Below are 15,959 nucleotides of genomic sequence, written 5' to 3' on the forward strand. Positions count from 1 at the left end.
CTGTTGCAGTAGCCAGATTTCAAGTGCTCTTCAGGCCCTAGAGTTTGGTGATAATGTAATCGGCAGAACTACAAAGTGAATTTCTTCTTATGGATAGGTCTGCTGCATAGTGAGGGTCAACACAGAGCTTTTCAAAGATCTTAAGAAAAATAAATTAACAGAATAAGGAGAAATATCATGTGTAAATCCAATATTCCACCCCACATTATACCTCACAAAAGAATAGGAATGTGGTCAATAGTAAAACTTGACCTTTTTCATTGGTGTAATGTCTATTCCTTCTTAAGGAATATCTTAGAACCATTTTTACCACATTTAACCATGAAGTAAACATTTAAAGTGGCAGAATCTGCTGCTGGGGAAGCATCACATAACTTTTAGTTTTACCAACATGACCAAGCCCACACCCTTGTTGGTTTCAATTTTATTGCAAACATCTGCCAAAAGATTGGTGTGCTGCTGCAAGCCATAGCTTAAGAGGTTACAAACTGCTTTTGCCAGGTTAGCCAACCAAGAGGGGGATACAGTAATAATCTAAAAACCTATTCACATTGAGCTGGAACTCTGCATACAGGCATATGATATATGGCTTCTCTGACCACAGAAGCAATAATCTCATCTAGAAACGTGCTCACAGGTCAATTTTAAGTCAGATCTGCAAAGCAGTAGCTAGCAGGGAATGTTCAACAAAGGATGAGAAACAAAGTTCAATTAGCAGAGCGATAAGTCACTTCCCAGACACATAAATGGTGGCAAGTGGGAAATTTGTTTTTAAAATAGATTTTAATCAAAACAACTAAATGGATACATGCTGAGCCAAAAGAGACTGAATTATTAAATATTTTTAAAAATCATAGGTATCTACCAAGCAACCCTTCCAAATTACGTGCACACCCACACTTAGGTCTATAGGTAGCTGATTTTCTAGCAGAGTGTTTTGACCTAGCCTTTCTTATTCAACTACATTGTTAGAAAGCTGCCCACTGCCTTTTAGGACAAAAATGTAAATTCAAAAGTCGTTGATCATTTCTATCCCTAATTCCTGTGATTCTCCCATCCCACTGAAAAGGCCATGAGATTAAAAACTAGATGAGTCACTTGACAATAAAAGCATCCGGACGGCAGTGGGTGTACGTAGCATTTCAAAGGAAGGAGTGTGCGTGGGAGAGCAGTGTAATTTCACTGAAGATGAAGCAGTCCTTGGAGCTGCACCTGTCAACAGAATCTGTTTTAAAATGTGCTTGCCAAGTAAGTTTAAATGGTTTAGCCAGTACCAGGAGAGGTATTATTAGCAGATATAATGGAAAATGATCTCTGAAAAAGTGTTTGCTTTTCTACTTGATATGCACTGTATGGCATCCACCCAGAGTGGACATTTTATAATCTCATGCCTTCCTAATTTAATTACGTTGTATATTCACAGAGCTTACCAAAGGATTTTATGGTGTATTCAGAATGTTTTGCAGGGAAGAAAATTTTGATTTGTTGCGGTTTATTTGCAGTAAAGAGAAATGAGAATGATAAAATTCTCTACATGCAGCAGGAAGGTGCAGAAGCACAGGCAGTACTGTGTAGGTGACAGCTGTGTCAGGCCACCCTCATCCCAGGTGTCAGGGTATATGGCAGGGAACACTTGGTCCTCATTCCTGGAGTTCTGTGGGGTGGCACCTCCTCAGGAGATCTGATTGTGGGAAGAGACCCCCTAGACACATTGTTAGGCCTGAGGGGAGGGGAAGGGATCTTAAAAGGTAGAGAGCCATGTGGTGGCTCGGTGTCTTCTGTTTGGAAACTGCTCCTGCTGCTTTCCTCGGTCCATTTGCCAAAGCCAATGCTGTATCCAATCCCAAAGCCAGGGAGGTGGGAAGACACCTGTCAGAGAAGCAGAGACTGTTTTGGAAAATGTAACATCGCCCACATTGTGTCCCAGCGCTTAGCTGCTGGAGTTCAGACTTGCACCTAGATTCCAATCCCAGATCAGCTGCATTGTGACTTCTAAACAGGACAAGGCACAAAAAATATTTAACCTACTGTCTGACTCTTATAAACTCTTAGTGTTAGTTCTTCAGAGTCAAGTTTACTGATTAAAACTCTTCAAGAGTCAAGTTTACTGATTAAAGTTTTGTTCTTGTCATGCTTTTGGTTTAACATTTTAATACAATTTTCTATCAATTACCAACTGTAGATCAAAAATGCCCCAAGATTACTAATGAGAACCAGCAGGGTCATTAGTTTCATATACACAGTAACAAGGAATGTAATACCCCTTTGTTCTTCGTATGTTAGTAGGAATGTTGAAAAGGATGTGGAAGGACATTGCATGCATAGTCTATTAATTAAAATAAATCTAACTTGAAAATAGCTTATGGTTATATGCCTGTATTTCCTCCTTCTATAGGAACTCGTAATTGAGGTTCTTCTTTATATTCTCCTATCCTACAGCCTTAGGAGACATCGTAAAATTTAGAATGTTGTTCTTAGTCCAGACCGTTGCTTAAATCACCAGATTACTAATCTAGTTAGGAAAGCAATGTTGAAAAAAATAAAAATTCAACAATGGAGTCCTTACTAAAGAACCCAGTGAGAATATCTGGAAGATCAGTTAACTGTCTTGGAATTAGTTCTAGAAATCACCCTACTATTGCTAAAGTGGTAAAATGATAAATGATCAATATTCATAAGATTTCTTTGTCAGAATCTGACCAATGGAAACTACTGCAAACTTATTGTTTAGAATATTAAAGGTTATAAAATAATAAAGGTGAAAGAGATTAGAACACCTTTAAAAATCAAAGGACATCATTTTCACTTTTAAGATTCATGAGTGAAATTTTCTTGAGAACTGGCATTTCTTTGTTTCTGTTGACATTTAGGTTGGAGTTGGGCCTCATTTCAGGGTCAGTGGCTAATTTTTTTGTTCAGTGTGAAAGAAATTGCATCCATCAAAATAAGGCAGATGCAATACCATGAAACAAAGCAGTCGTGCCTGAAACAGGTATCTTTTGTGTGTGTGTCTGTGCGTCTGTGTGTGCATGTGTGTGTATGTGTGTGTGTGTGTGTGTGTGTGTGTGTGTATGCCTCATACATCTTTCCAATCAAAGCAATAGAGAAATTTTATTTTTAGAAAAGCAGAAATGTATACTTATAATATTATAAACAGAACTATTGGATGTACAAAGAAAATAAAAGCTATAAAAATCCTCTTCCAACTGTCATACTCAGACACCAACATTCAGTCTGATCTTTCAAGAGACAGCGCAGAGTTCACCCCAAGCTACTGAGACTGTGGTGGAAGCTGCAGGCTGCTAATGATCCTTTTCTTCCCCATCAGTCACCTTACCAGTCATCTTGGTGTGCGTGGCATCCCCTTTCAGACCCATCCACGCATCCTTCCTGGAGGCATCAGAGCTGGGTAAGGTCAGTGCCCACGCAAATGTCCTACAGATGCCCATTTCCTGTCTTCCTTCTTTAAGACCTTTCTCCCTTTCCGTGTCTTTTCTACTTGGAGCTGAGAGGTGAAGCAAGTGAGAAAAGCCTATCCCCAGGGAAATGGTGACTCTGAATGGTCCACAGATCCCCTAGGAAAGACCAGGAGAAGATGCCAAGATCAAAACTTGTTACTTGTTTAATAGCAAGTTCTGCTCTAAGATCTGCCACTCAAATGAGATGAAATCCTGGTGGCACCATAAAGCCTTTCTTATTAGAGCCTCTGAGGATCACAAGAGAGGCACCATAAAAACCAGCAAAAGGATCAATTCCATCCACTTTATAGTGTTGATTTATTATTTTGTAATAATAAAGACAAGGCTTAAGCATGGCTTCATTCTTTGGTGGAGGGCTCATTCCATGTGAAAGTATTGTAAAATGTTCATGTGAATGTATTTTCCAATGCTGTCTTCATAGAACCTATATTTAAATGAAAGGAAATAAAGAATAAAGCAGGTAAATACTTAAAATACATAGAGTGTAAATAGACAAGGGAGGAAGGTCAGGAATGTGTGTGTGCTGTGCACAGAGCCTACATTCCAGGAAGAGCTGGTATCCACCCCACGGATGGGATCCAGCAGGAGAACTGATACATAGCTGGATCAGGGCAGGTTTTGTAGGGAAGAAAAGAAAGAGAGAAGAGAAGAGGAGGAGAGGGCAAGGGAGGGGAGGGCAGGAAGGGTAAAAGAGAAATGTTTACTTTGACAAAATGGAAAACAGTGAAGAGATGTTGGACACATGTAGCATAATCTGACAGCTTTTTCTGCCAATTGCCCCAGCTGCATTGTGGAGGAAGGGCCAGGTCCCCAAAGCCTCATAAATGTCCCAATTTGCTCTCAGTCTTCTGAGGTGTCACTAATTCCCTGGAGAGAGTGTTCTCCTGGTCATCCGCGCCTGCATTGCTGTCGGGCTCCTGGTGAAGGCACTATTGGGAGGTGCGGCCTGGATGGGGCTGGGGCTGGATCTCCGAGCTGCACCCCTGCTCCTCCTTTCTCCCTCTTGGTTTTCTGGAAGGCACTGGTGGACCAGACTGCCCTCCCCTCACCTTCCGCCATGCACTGGAGCCTCGCATCTGACCAACTTTATTCTGAAGTCACATGTGAACCGAGGAACCTGTTCTCCTTCCAACTGTGGTCCTTGGGACTTTGTCAGTGTGACAGGGAAGTGGCTGAGATGTGAGGTCACACAGCAAATTGCTGGCCCTTGAAATGGAGAGAGAGAGAAGGCCAGCTAGATGTGGGCCATCATGGCTGACCTGAGCAGAACTATCTGGAATTCCTGTAGGCTACATATGGGCAGGAGTGAGAGCCAAAAAGTGCCACATGGGTTGGGCTCCCCCTCCAGTGATTTTTTCCACCTGGATCCTGACCTGTGCCTCCTGCACAGGAAGGAAAAAGCAAGGGCTCTTCCTACCAAGCAAGCTTTGCTCTCAGAGAAACTGTTCACCCATTGGTGTTATGAGAGTCTGCTTCTCTTGGAGGAAACAAACACTCCACTCCGGTCACCGCAGTGGTCCTGTCCTGCCTGGAAAGGGAGGTCTCCGAAGGTCGCTCGGAGCAGGCTCACTGAGAGATGAAGTTCTTCTAGATGACAAAAGGCCTTGCTATGATTTGGATTTCAGTGCATCCCAAATGCCCATTTGTCGATGTCGCTCCTGGCCGGCAGGAAGGACACACGACAAAGTCTGGCAGTGGACAACCTTTTCTTTTTATTTTCCTTCTCCGTACAGCCTGCCCTGGGATCGCTCCCAGCCGAAGCCTCCTTTGGTCCGCTCCCCGCGGCTCCTTCTGGGCTTCTACTTCCGGGCTTCTTCTTCCCCCCCAGGGGTGGCACCAGTATATATACGGATACAGTGTCCAATCATGTTAAAGTAAGCAAGGCAAGCTGATTGGCTAACATCATCAGTTGCCAGGCAGACTATATTGTTGAGCGGGTTGCTTACGCGGTAAGCAGGAAACTAACGTGCTCGATGGGAGGGGTAATCTACCTCAGGCTTTACTCTTTACTACAGGCCTCACGTCCGCCAAGTAAGGCGACCGGGCTCGGGGCTGCGGCTCCCAACATCTCCCCCTTTTTTATTTTTTATGAATGTGCGCATCGTAGCCCTTCCTGGACTGGGTGCAGAGGCTTATGCCCTATGTGTAGGCCCACCGTAGGTCCTTGGCTTAGACCCTGGTCGGCCGTCCCATGGTCCGCCAAGGCCCTGAGGCCCTCGTCCTTTTTCTAGGGCCAGGCACAAACTGGACGGAACCTGGATGCACACAAGCTTGCACTCATTTCCTCTCCGTAAAGAAATCCCCTCGGAGAGAAATTTAGACCTGGGCAGCATCTAACAGTCCAGCGGCTTACGTGCAGGATGGGGTAGGGCCTGGCTTAGGTTGAGTCGCACCGGGGGAGTACGCTCTTACCCGTCATTGACTCTCCTACCCAGCTATGTCATAATTTTTTAGAGGAGGAGTGTGGGAAGCTCACCACCCCTAGACTCGGTCGTAGGCTAGGCGAGCGAGCCATGCATATGCCTGAGGATCTTCTTGTCCATTTTGGGCTACCGCTATTTTTATTCATCTTGTTGGTTGGTCTGTGATGGATCTCCAGTAGGGCAGGTCTGATCTTCAGTCGAGGGCTTTGTCGCCCGTGTCAGTCTCTCCGGTACCCACAGTGGTTCTCGTCCCGATTCCTGTGGGAAAACACAAACCGCGCCTCGGTTCCAGCTGACCACTGGATCCGGGCCCATCCATTGTCCTGTCAGGACATCTTTCCACTTCACCCACCCTTTATGGTTGGGGGGAAGGGTTGCAGTGCTCCACGGCTGGGGAGCAATTATCATTATTTAAATTTTAAAAATTGTGTGTGAATAGTGCCATGGATAATCGTGCCTTTGGGGCCAGGCCTTGGCCTACTCCCCCTTTTTGTTTTTGTAAAATTTTTTTGAGGCTTCTATGAGCCCTCTCAATGATTTCTTGACCTTGGGGATTGTATGGGATACCATGTTTTAATTGAACCTCCATCATTTTGCAGAACTCATTGAAGGCTTTGCCTATATAGGCTGGTCCATTATCAGTTTTTAATATTTTTGGTTTGCCCCATGCGGCCCAAGCCGCCAGGCAATGATTGATCACATTAGACACTTTTTCACCTGTTTCTGCTGTTGCGAATATGACGTGAGAACAGGTGTCTGTGGAAACATGAACATATTTAAGAGTCCCAAACTCCTGTATATGTGTGATGTCCATCTGCCAAACATCACCAGGGATCAAACCTCGAGGGTTTACTCCCATCGGTATGGCAGGTTTGTATGTGGCACAGGAGTCACATAGTCGCACGATATCTCGTGCATCTGCTCTGGAAACATGGAAATGGTTTGCTAGTGTCCTGGCATTGACATGAAACTTATCATGGAAGGCACGGGCTCGCTCGATTGGTGTTAGTAAGGTAAAAATCCATAACGGGCGAGTGGCAGTATCAGCAACCGCATTCCCCTGTGCCATGGGCCCCGGCAGGGATGTATGTGCTCTTATGTGGGTGGTGAAGACCTTATGGTGTCTGTTTTGAAGCAATGTCTGGATAGACAGGAACAGCCCAGCCACTGTGGAAGTGGATCTAATTAAACCGGCAGTCTCAAGCACTTGCATAGCATTGACCACATACCTAGAATCGGAGACAATATTAATGGCTTCTGAGAACCGTTTAAGAATCATTTTAACGATCTGCAGTTTTACCACCTGAGGCTGATCAGGTTTAAATTGTATGGTAACCGGGGGCTTGCCTAGGATCACATAGGCGCCTATCCCCGTCTTGGAGCCATCTGTGTATATTGTAGTTGTTGGGACTAATGGCTCAGAGGCAGTAACCTTTGGAAAAATTATAGGGTGCTGAGTGACAAATGACAAGATAGGGTCTTTAGGGTATTGATTGTTTATATCCCCATGGAAAACACATCTCAGAATGGCCCACGTATCTATGCAGGCAGCCAGGGTCTTGATCTGGCTGGCGGTATAGGGTACTCGGATGGCTTGTGGTCCTGAGCCAAAATGTTGGACAGCTCTATCATGCGCCTCAAGGGCCAATGAAGCGACTGCCTCCGGGTAATGCTCTATGACTTTTGCAGGTGAGACCTTAGGGTGTATCTACAGTAATGGTCCTTTCTGCCAAATCACCGCTGTGGGCTGTAGACTAGTCTGTAGCAAACAGACATCAAAGGGTCGCCCTGGTTCAATTTTGTGTAAGGTAGTCCCACCTAAGGCTTTTTCCACTCTCTGTAAGGCAGCTCTTGCCTCAGGAGTGAGCCTCCTGTGGGAGGCTATATCTGGGTCTCCCTTCAGAAGGTCGAACAGGGGTTTGAGATCTGAATTTGGTATATGTAAATATGGCCTAATCCAATTAATGTCTCCCAATAGCTTTTGCATGTCATTTAGGGTCTTAACGCCATCCGTCCTAATGGTGACCTTCTGTGGAGAGACTAGCATAGGGGAGATTTTCGCGCCTAAGTAGGTCACCATTTCTCCTCCCTGAATCTTGTCGGGGGCAACATGCAGATTAGCTTGTCTCAGGGCCTCGACCAACTGGCCGAGCATATTATTTAGCATGTCTGGGTCCCTGCCGCTGAGTAAAAGGTCGTCCATGTAATGCACACATCTTATCTTGGGAAAGGATTTCCGTAGGGGGGCCAGTAGGGAATCAAGGTAAATCTGACACATAGTGGGACTGTTGGCCATACCTTGGGGCAGCGTTATCCACTCGTATCTGAGATCAGGGCTTTCTTGGTTAATGGTGGGTAAAGTAAAGGCGAACCTATGAGTGTCCTCTGGATGCAGGGGGATTGAGAAGAAACAGTCTCTAAGATCTATAACATAAACTGGCCAGGACTGAGGGATGGCTGAGAGAGCTGGCAGCCCCCTCTGGACCGCCCCCAGGGACTGCATCTGCGCGTTGACTGCCCTTAGATCATGGAGCAGCCTCCATTTGCCAGACTTTTTCTTAATTATAAAAATGGGGGTGTTCCATGGGGAGGTTGACGGCTTAATGTGTCTTAATCTAAGTTGTGTACTGACTATTTCTGACAAGGCTAATAGCTTCTCCTTAGGCAGGGGCCACTGAGGTACCCAAACCGGATCATTTGACCTCCAGGTGATTTTGATCGAAGTGGGTAGGAGAGCTTCTTCAGCGGCCCCTAAGAAAAACCCAGCCCTTGCCTACCTTTTTTGTTCTCTACTGGTATTGGGGATGTCCGACCCTGTAGGGCATTGCCCAAGCCTTTGCCGGGGGTATATCCCTGGTTCCTGAGTATATCCTTAGCCTGGGGGGAGCAGTTTGACGTAAGCGTGACATCCATCTGAGTGAGGATGTCCCTTCCCCATAGAGACACTGGCAACTGCAACACAAATGGTTGGAAAAGGCCCTGATGACCCTCCTCATCGCACCAGAGCAGGGTTGAAGCACTAACCTGAGGAGCTGACACCATCCCCAGGCCCTGCAGCGTGTTATCTGCAGTGTTGGTGGGCCAGTTGGAGGGCCAATCCTTTCTAGAGATAATGGAACGGTCAGCTCCTGTGTCTAGGAGCCCTGTTATACTCTTGCCATTGACCTTAAGTGAGAGCATGGGCCTTTTATCAAGTATTATATGGAGTCCCTCGAAGACTTCCCCTGAGGAACCGAAACCTTGACTTTCTCTAATTTTCTGCTTTGAGGGAAATCTCCTGTGGAGACTGGGGAGCAGCAAGAGCTGCGCTATCTTGTCTCCTTTATTGATTACCATAGTACCCACAAGAGATTGAACCATAATTTTAATGTGTCCTGTGTAGTCTGAGTCTATGACCCCCGGGACTACTACGAGACCCCGAAGGGCCGTGGAGGATCTCCCGATCACCAGACCCACGGAATTTTCGGGTAACGGTCCCTTAAAGGTGGTTTCAACCACTTGAACACCCATATCAGGCACTAATATAAGTCTGGAGGCGACACTGAGGTCCACACCTGCTGACCCAGGGGTGGCCCTTGTTGAAGGCTGCCATCCTGAGCTGTCCTGTCTCTGGGGCGGGGGCCCGCCTGTGAAGGGGGCCCCCTCTGGCCGTTTTTTGGCTCTCTAGCATCTCGTCCACAAATACGGTTGCCCTGAGCATCAAAGACCGACCTACACTCCTCAGCTTTGTGTGATCCCCTCTTGCATCGCCCACAAACATATGGTTCTTCATTCCTAGGGCGAGGCCTAGCATCTGCATTGTTTGGGCAATGACGTTTAATGTGTCCTGGCTCCCCGCAGGCAAAACACCCTTTAGCCTTACATTTCCCTTCTAACCCGCGAGGTCCCCTCTGCTGTACAGCCGCGGCCAGGAGAGCAGCCACTCCCGAGTTGGAGAGCGGCCCCCCTATCTCTCTGCATATCCTAATCCAGGCGTTGAGGTCCTTGTTCTTATGAGGAGCTATCGCTGCCTTGCACTCCTTTGTACATTGCTCGAAAATCAGCTGCCTTACCAGCGGTCGAGCCACTCCCGGATCAGAAAATATCTTATCGGCAGCATCTTGCATTCGGGCCACAAAGTCAACAAATGGCTCTGTGGTACCCTGAATTACTGGGAAAGAACCCTGCGACTCCTTATCGAGAGACTTAGGCTCCTGACAGCTGGTCTCTTTGGCCTCCTTGCCATTCAACTTTCCCTCGTCCTCGGAGTCAGACGACTCCGAGGCTAGAGCCCCGTCCTTCTCCTTAGCATCTTTGTTCCCCTTGACGGGCCCCTCTCGGGAGCTCCCTGACTGGGCCTGCTCAAATACCCTGCGTACTTTTGTAAGCTCTTGAGAGCTTTCTCCACAACCACCCTCGCTCTTAATGTTACTACCTAGCATGTTTCCCATCTTTTAATATGTTGCTCACCGCGTGAGGCCCAAGGAATCCGCCACTTACGCGTGAGCCTGAGGGGAGTCTAAAAGCCCTGTAGGTGCGCGCCACCCAGAGCCCAGGCTTATCCCCAACTCACCTGTCTCGCAGCTCTGTACTGGAGCGTTGTCCGCTGTCACGTCTCGGGGGTGATCAGTCCCCGTGCGGGCCTCCAAATGTCGATGTCGCTCCTGGCCGGCAGGAAGGACACACGACAAAGTCTGGCAGTGGACAACCTTTTCTTTTTATTTTCCTTCTCCGTACAGCCTGCCCTGGGATCGCTCCCAGCCGAAGCCTCCTTTGGTCCGCTCCCCGCGGCTCCTTCTGGGCTTCTACTTCCGGGCTTCTTCTTCCCCCCCAGGGGTGGCACCAGTATATATACGGATACAGTGTCCAATCATGTTAAAGTAAGCAAGGCAAGCTGATTGGCTAACATCATCAGTTGCCAGGCAGACTATATTGTTGAGCGGGTTGCTTACGCGGTAAGCAGGAAACTAACGTGCTCGATGGGAGGGGTAATCTACCTCAGGCTTTACTCTTTACTACAGGCCTCACGTCCGCCAAGTAAGGCGACCGGGCTCGGGGCTGCGGCTCCCAACACCCATTTGCTGGAGGCTTGGATGCCGAGTCTGTGATGCTCCTGGGAGGTGACAGAAATTTAGAAATTGGAACCTAGTGGAAGGCATTAAGTTATTGGGCCCCTTCCTTTCTCTGTTTGCTTGCTGGCTGCAGGAGGCCAGCAGCTTTTTTTGCACCGGATGAGCCTGCTGTGATGCTCTACATCACCATGGGCCCCAAAACAATACAGTTAGCCAGCCAGGGACTGAGACCAATGAATCCATGAGCCAAAAATACCTTTCCTCTTTTTAAGTTGATCCTATTAGATATACTGTCACAGCTATGCAAAGCTGATTAACACAGTCCTGGCCCCACCCTACCCACAGATCACAAAACTCTATCTACAGAAGGTTATATTGCCTGTTTCATGTGTCCACCTATCAATAAAATTAGTCATCAGAGGAGGAGACTGAAAGGACCAAGAAATATACACTACTAAATTTTAGATCCCTGACCTTGGATATGAAGTGAGATGAGCTGACTGAGAAGATTATTTTCTATCCATTTCCTGCAGTGGGGGTGGAGAGCTGGATTTAAACAGAAGGTATTAAGGAAAGGGAAAATAAAGAAAGAAGAGGTGGCTTCCAGTCAGATTATACCCATCCATGATCCTAATGCTTGTTCCAAGAAACTAGCGAAGGAATCAAAGTAACAATTTATAACGCTCATGAAAATAATAAAATATGATGATACATGAGTGAAATTAAGGACTTGAAGAGCAATGAATCAGTCAGCTTTGAGAAGAATTTAGAGAGATAAGAGCCCAGGGGTTTGAGTTTAGAATATCTTCATGGTAGAGGCAACTTCTTCAGTATTTTCATACGACAATGTCCATACAAATATTCTTTCCTTATTTGAAAAGTCTTCAAATTATTCCTCCTTTTATAAGTTGCACTTATGGCTAAAATTATAAGAATATTCTGCTTTAAGACATTTTTGTACTAGAAAATTTAAAATTTACACAAAAGTAGAGAAAATAGAAAAGTAAATTTTGTAGTGCAGATACAATAATCATCAGCACAGCTCCACTCTTCCATCTACTCCATCACCACTGCTGAGATTTTAATGAGTATTTTGATCCCATTTACTTCACAGTTAAAAAAAAAAAAGGCCGCAAGTAGAGATGAATTTGCATAACTAATTAATGTAATAAACAATACATATTTACTAATATGCATAGACTAAAAATTATTATATATGATATACACTAAAATACACATTTCTAAGTAAGTATATATTCATTAAGGCATGCTGTATGAAAATTTAAAATAATATATAATATGTACAATAAACTATGATATAATTATATATATATATATAAAATGCATTTATAAACCAGATGGATCCACTACTACAGTTATATGCTTATGTTTATACATATTTGTAAAATTAAGTATAACATGTAAGTAAGGAAATACTTTAAATTACTATATATAATTTTATTAGTTATGCTCCAAGCCTCTTTGACTCTTGGTAAACATTAGTACAAGTTTTTCATGCATTAAGAAATAATTTTTGACTCACAGTTTTGAATAATACTTTGAAGTTGTGGTCCTCAATTCAATATATCATCGTACTTGAATTTGAAAGGAATGGCAGAGAAAGATATACAGAGCCAACCAGAGAAGTCCATAACTGGCTGCGGATAATTATGATGCATATTTCTCCTTCCCAGCAATGAAAATTTGTTCAGCTGAAATTTAGCGACTCATTTTCTAACCTAACTAATGTCATTAGGTCATTTTTAACTCATTCCAAAGATGTCTCATTTTTATATTTTATGCAAATGGCTCAAAGGCCAATTTAGAAAAACAAAACTGATTATTTTTAGTTTTTAACTTACATGTGTAAAAGTTTGTTTAAATGCTATACTTTTGCAATGAAATGCACTGACAGAAACTTTAACAAACATACAAATTCAAAAGAACTTCTTTGAAAATGAAATGGAATTCTATTTTTTTATAAAAAGATTTTCAGCGTAAAGGTTGTGTATTCTTCAACATCTGTCAGACAATACACTGTTAAAAGCAACTTTTTATCACTAAAAATGCAGAATACTTGGCCACTTATCCTTTTAAAAGAAAAATGCTTACTTTCTCTTTAACTGTGACAGCATACTTAAGTCCTATGCCATGAGATAAAGAAATGAATCTCTGGATGTTAAACAGGATGGTGGTTGTAGCCTTTCTCATGCCATTGTAATGTCATCAGCCTGTAGCTAAGCATTTAAACCAAGCTAAGTAAACACATTGAAAGTATTATCACAGCATTTAGCCTTTCTAAAAAGTACAGAAGGAGGAAGATTATCACTGTCAGTTTTCCTCCCTTAGCATAGTTGGGTTCTCTAGAGGACCCCCTGACTTGCAGGCTTGAGGGAGGGCACTGATGTTTACTTGCATATGAATATTACAATAACTTTATCTTAAATGACTCTGACAGCAAATAAATACCTAATGACTTTTCCGTGCTACTTCTGAGGCGTGCACTTTCTGAGGTTTGCAAACCATTTTGGAGACCTTGTGTTACAGGTTTGCAGTGAAGAATGCATGCTGGTGTTTCAGGAGAAAGATATAGTAGTTCCTTTTTGATTAAAGAAATACATTTCCCCAGCACAGGGGAACACTTAGAGCAGATATAACAGTGCCTCTTAAAACTCCTAGGAGGAGCTGTGATCAAATCTTCTGAAGAGTTGGGCTGAAAGCGGGTATTCTTTTATCCCAGCTCTATGAGTTAACTCCACTGGCAACAGTATGAAGTTCCTTTATTTCTGTGCAGAATTCCAAGTGCTGAGCACAGGGCTATGCATGAGCCACCTTAGATGGGCAGGTGCATCCAGTCTACTCACAGATGCAAAGAAGATCATCTGTCTAATCATAACTGCTAATGTCTAATCGAAGAGAATTGAATGAGGAGACTGTTTGCAGAGATGGGCAGGGACTAGGGAAACTGCTCCAAGGCTAGCAGTGGTAGACCTGAGGGAGTCCCAGGAAACAGTGAGGGTCCCAGCAGGAAGGAAGCCATTGTCACAGCCTGTCATGCTCCAGAGGCTGTGTCCTGTGCTTTGCGAAAAATAGCTACCTCCAAAACCTCCTGCTGCCATGTGGGAGGCAGGATAAATGATGTTCCTGGATGTCCTACTTCCAATTCCCTGGTGGTAACTCATTAGGAAACTCAGAGAGAAGTGAAGGCACATCTTGAGTGGCCCACGCTGTCCGCAGAAGTTAACTTCACTGCCCAGGGAGTGGAGCACAGAAGGGAATAAAAATGAAAGACAGCCCAGTGACCAAACTGCTACTTTAAGATGACTTAGTGTTTTAATACTGAGGCATGCAGAAGGGAGAGAGTGGTTGTCAGTAACAAGTGGGAGTTTCAAGAGCTGGGTAAGAGGAAACAATTTGCATTTGCAATGGCTGATACATTGTGTCAACTTGAGAAGTTTAGAAGTTTTAACTGAGAGAGGAAGCAGGGAGCCAGGGTTCTTTGTAAACATCCTCATCCTGTCCAAGGAGAGTAAGGCGATTTTGTGAGTGCTACACTCCTCCTGGAAGGAGGGGGGGGGGTGACCTGTGTACAATATTAGGGAGGAGAAGAGGCTTGTTTCCCCCTTTTCCTCTGGCTGGTGTCTTGAATTGTTGCTCCAGTGCCATACCACCTTGCCTTGGAGCCAGCTGAGCATGGACTGAAACCTCCACAAACAGTGAGCTAAATAAACGTTTCCTTCCTTCATTTTGGATGTTGGGTGTTTTGTCTCATCGAGAGAAAAATAATCAAGACACCATGAATGAGGTGGGAATTAAAGAATTCACAGGACACATAAGACTTTTTTTTTTTTAAAGAGAGATGACTGGGTAGCAGATTGGGTATGATGAGAATAAAAAGAAAATTTTAGAAAACTCTCTTTAAAGTAAATTAGTTTCTTCAAAGTGCTACTTATACTGAGGGAAAAAGAAAGTTTTAAAGTCAAGAAGTGTTGGCTGGAACGAGGGGGAGCAAAATCTCAATCAAGGGATCACCAGACAATATCTGATACTGCAGTTTGGTGACTAAAGGAAGTGCCATTTAAATACGTGTGGCCCTTGGGTGAAAACAGAGTATACAAACAACTAACCAGCCTAGGAACGAGTCTGGCGTAGAGCCACCCCCTGGCCTGGCTCTTGGAGATTTTACTAGTCTGACTCCATCGAGGAAAGGCATTATGGTATTTCCTACAAGTGTGAATCATTTTTCTGACCTATAAGTGGTACCCTCTAAGAGAATACAGCACAAAGTAGACATTTTTTGTTGATGTCATTTATTTGGTATAAATTTTTCTCTTTTTTCCTAGTTTGAAGACCATTTTAACTCAAGACTGATTCCCTAATAAGCTTGGATTGAACCATTTTGCAAGGCTGCCTTTGTTTTTATATCAAATATATCTGGATTGGGACAATACCCTGCCTACTGAATTTGTGTTTATAGGATTCAGTGGGCCTCACAATAATGAAGATGCAGCTTCCAGATACACAGATGCTCGGTCCATTATCCTATTCCTTCTTTCTGTCCTCAGAGCAAACTTTAAGATACTTTACTAATTACATTCAGATGAAAATGTTTTCTTTTCCTTACAATATTTCTCAGAGTATTGAGCTTATTTTTGCAGACTTCCCTTGGACTTTGCACAATTGAATCCACAAGGTGAAGCTGTCTTTCCAAACCAGATAGGTAACAGCTAGGAGGCTAAAGACACAAGCATATGGTATTGTCATTGTCACAAGGAGTGCATGAAGATAATCTTTTTTTTTTAAAGGACTTTTGAACTGTAGCCTAAGTCTTATTGGAACCTTCTCTACAAATGCATCATTGCACCTAAATTAAAGGCTCTGTATGTTGGAATAGTACCCAGCTAAAAATAATACACTTGCCAGATGCAAAGTCCCCCTGAATAGCTCATGGCACTGCTGGAAATCTTGTTCCTGGAGCCCATTAAGCTCATGCATTAGGGCACGCA

The 15,959-nt window shown here is 44.2% G+C and overlaps 1 long non-coding RNA gene across 1 annotated transcript; it reads right to left on the reverse strand.

Moving 5' to 3' along the window:
- Positions 1 to 5,173: 5,173 nt before the first annotated feature.
- Positions 5,174 to 10,952, reverse strand: LOC134478716 (uncharacterized). The gene is made up of 2 exons (XR_010051499.1): positions 10,455 to 10,952; positions 5,174 to 6,160 (listed from the first exon to the last, which is right to left on the reverse strand). It is a non-coding gene; the product is annotated as an uncharacterized LOC134478716 (long non-coding RNA).
- Between the last annotated feature and the right edge of the window lie 5,007 nt (positions 10,953 to 15,959).

Source organism: Cavia porcellus, unplaced genomic scaffold, assembly GCF_034190915.1.
Source record: "Cavia porcellus strain 051 isolate PalLab524CR breed Dunkin Hartley unplaced genomic scaffold, mCavPor4.1 scaffold_14, whole genome shotgun sequence".
NCBI classification, from domain to species: Eukaryota; Metazoa; Chordata; class Mammalia; order Rodentia; family Caviidae; genus Cavia; species Cavia porcellus.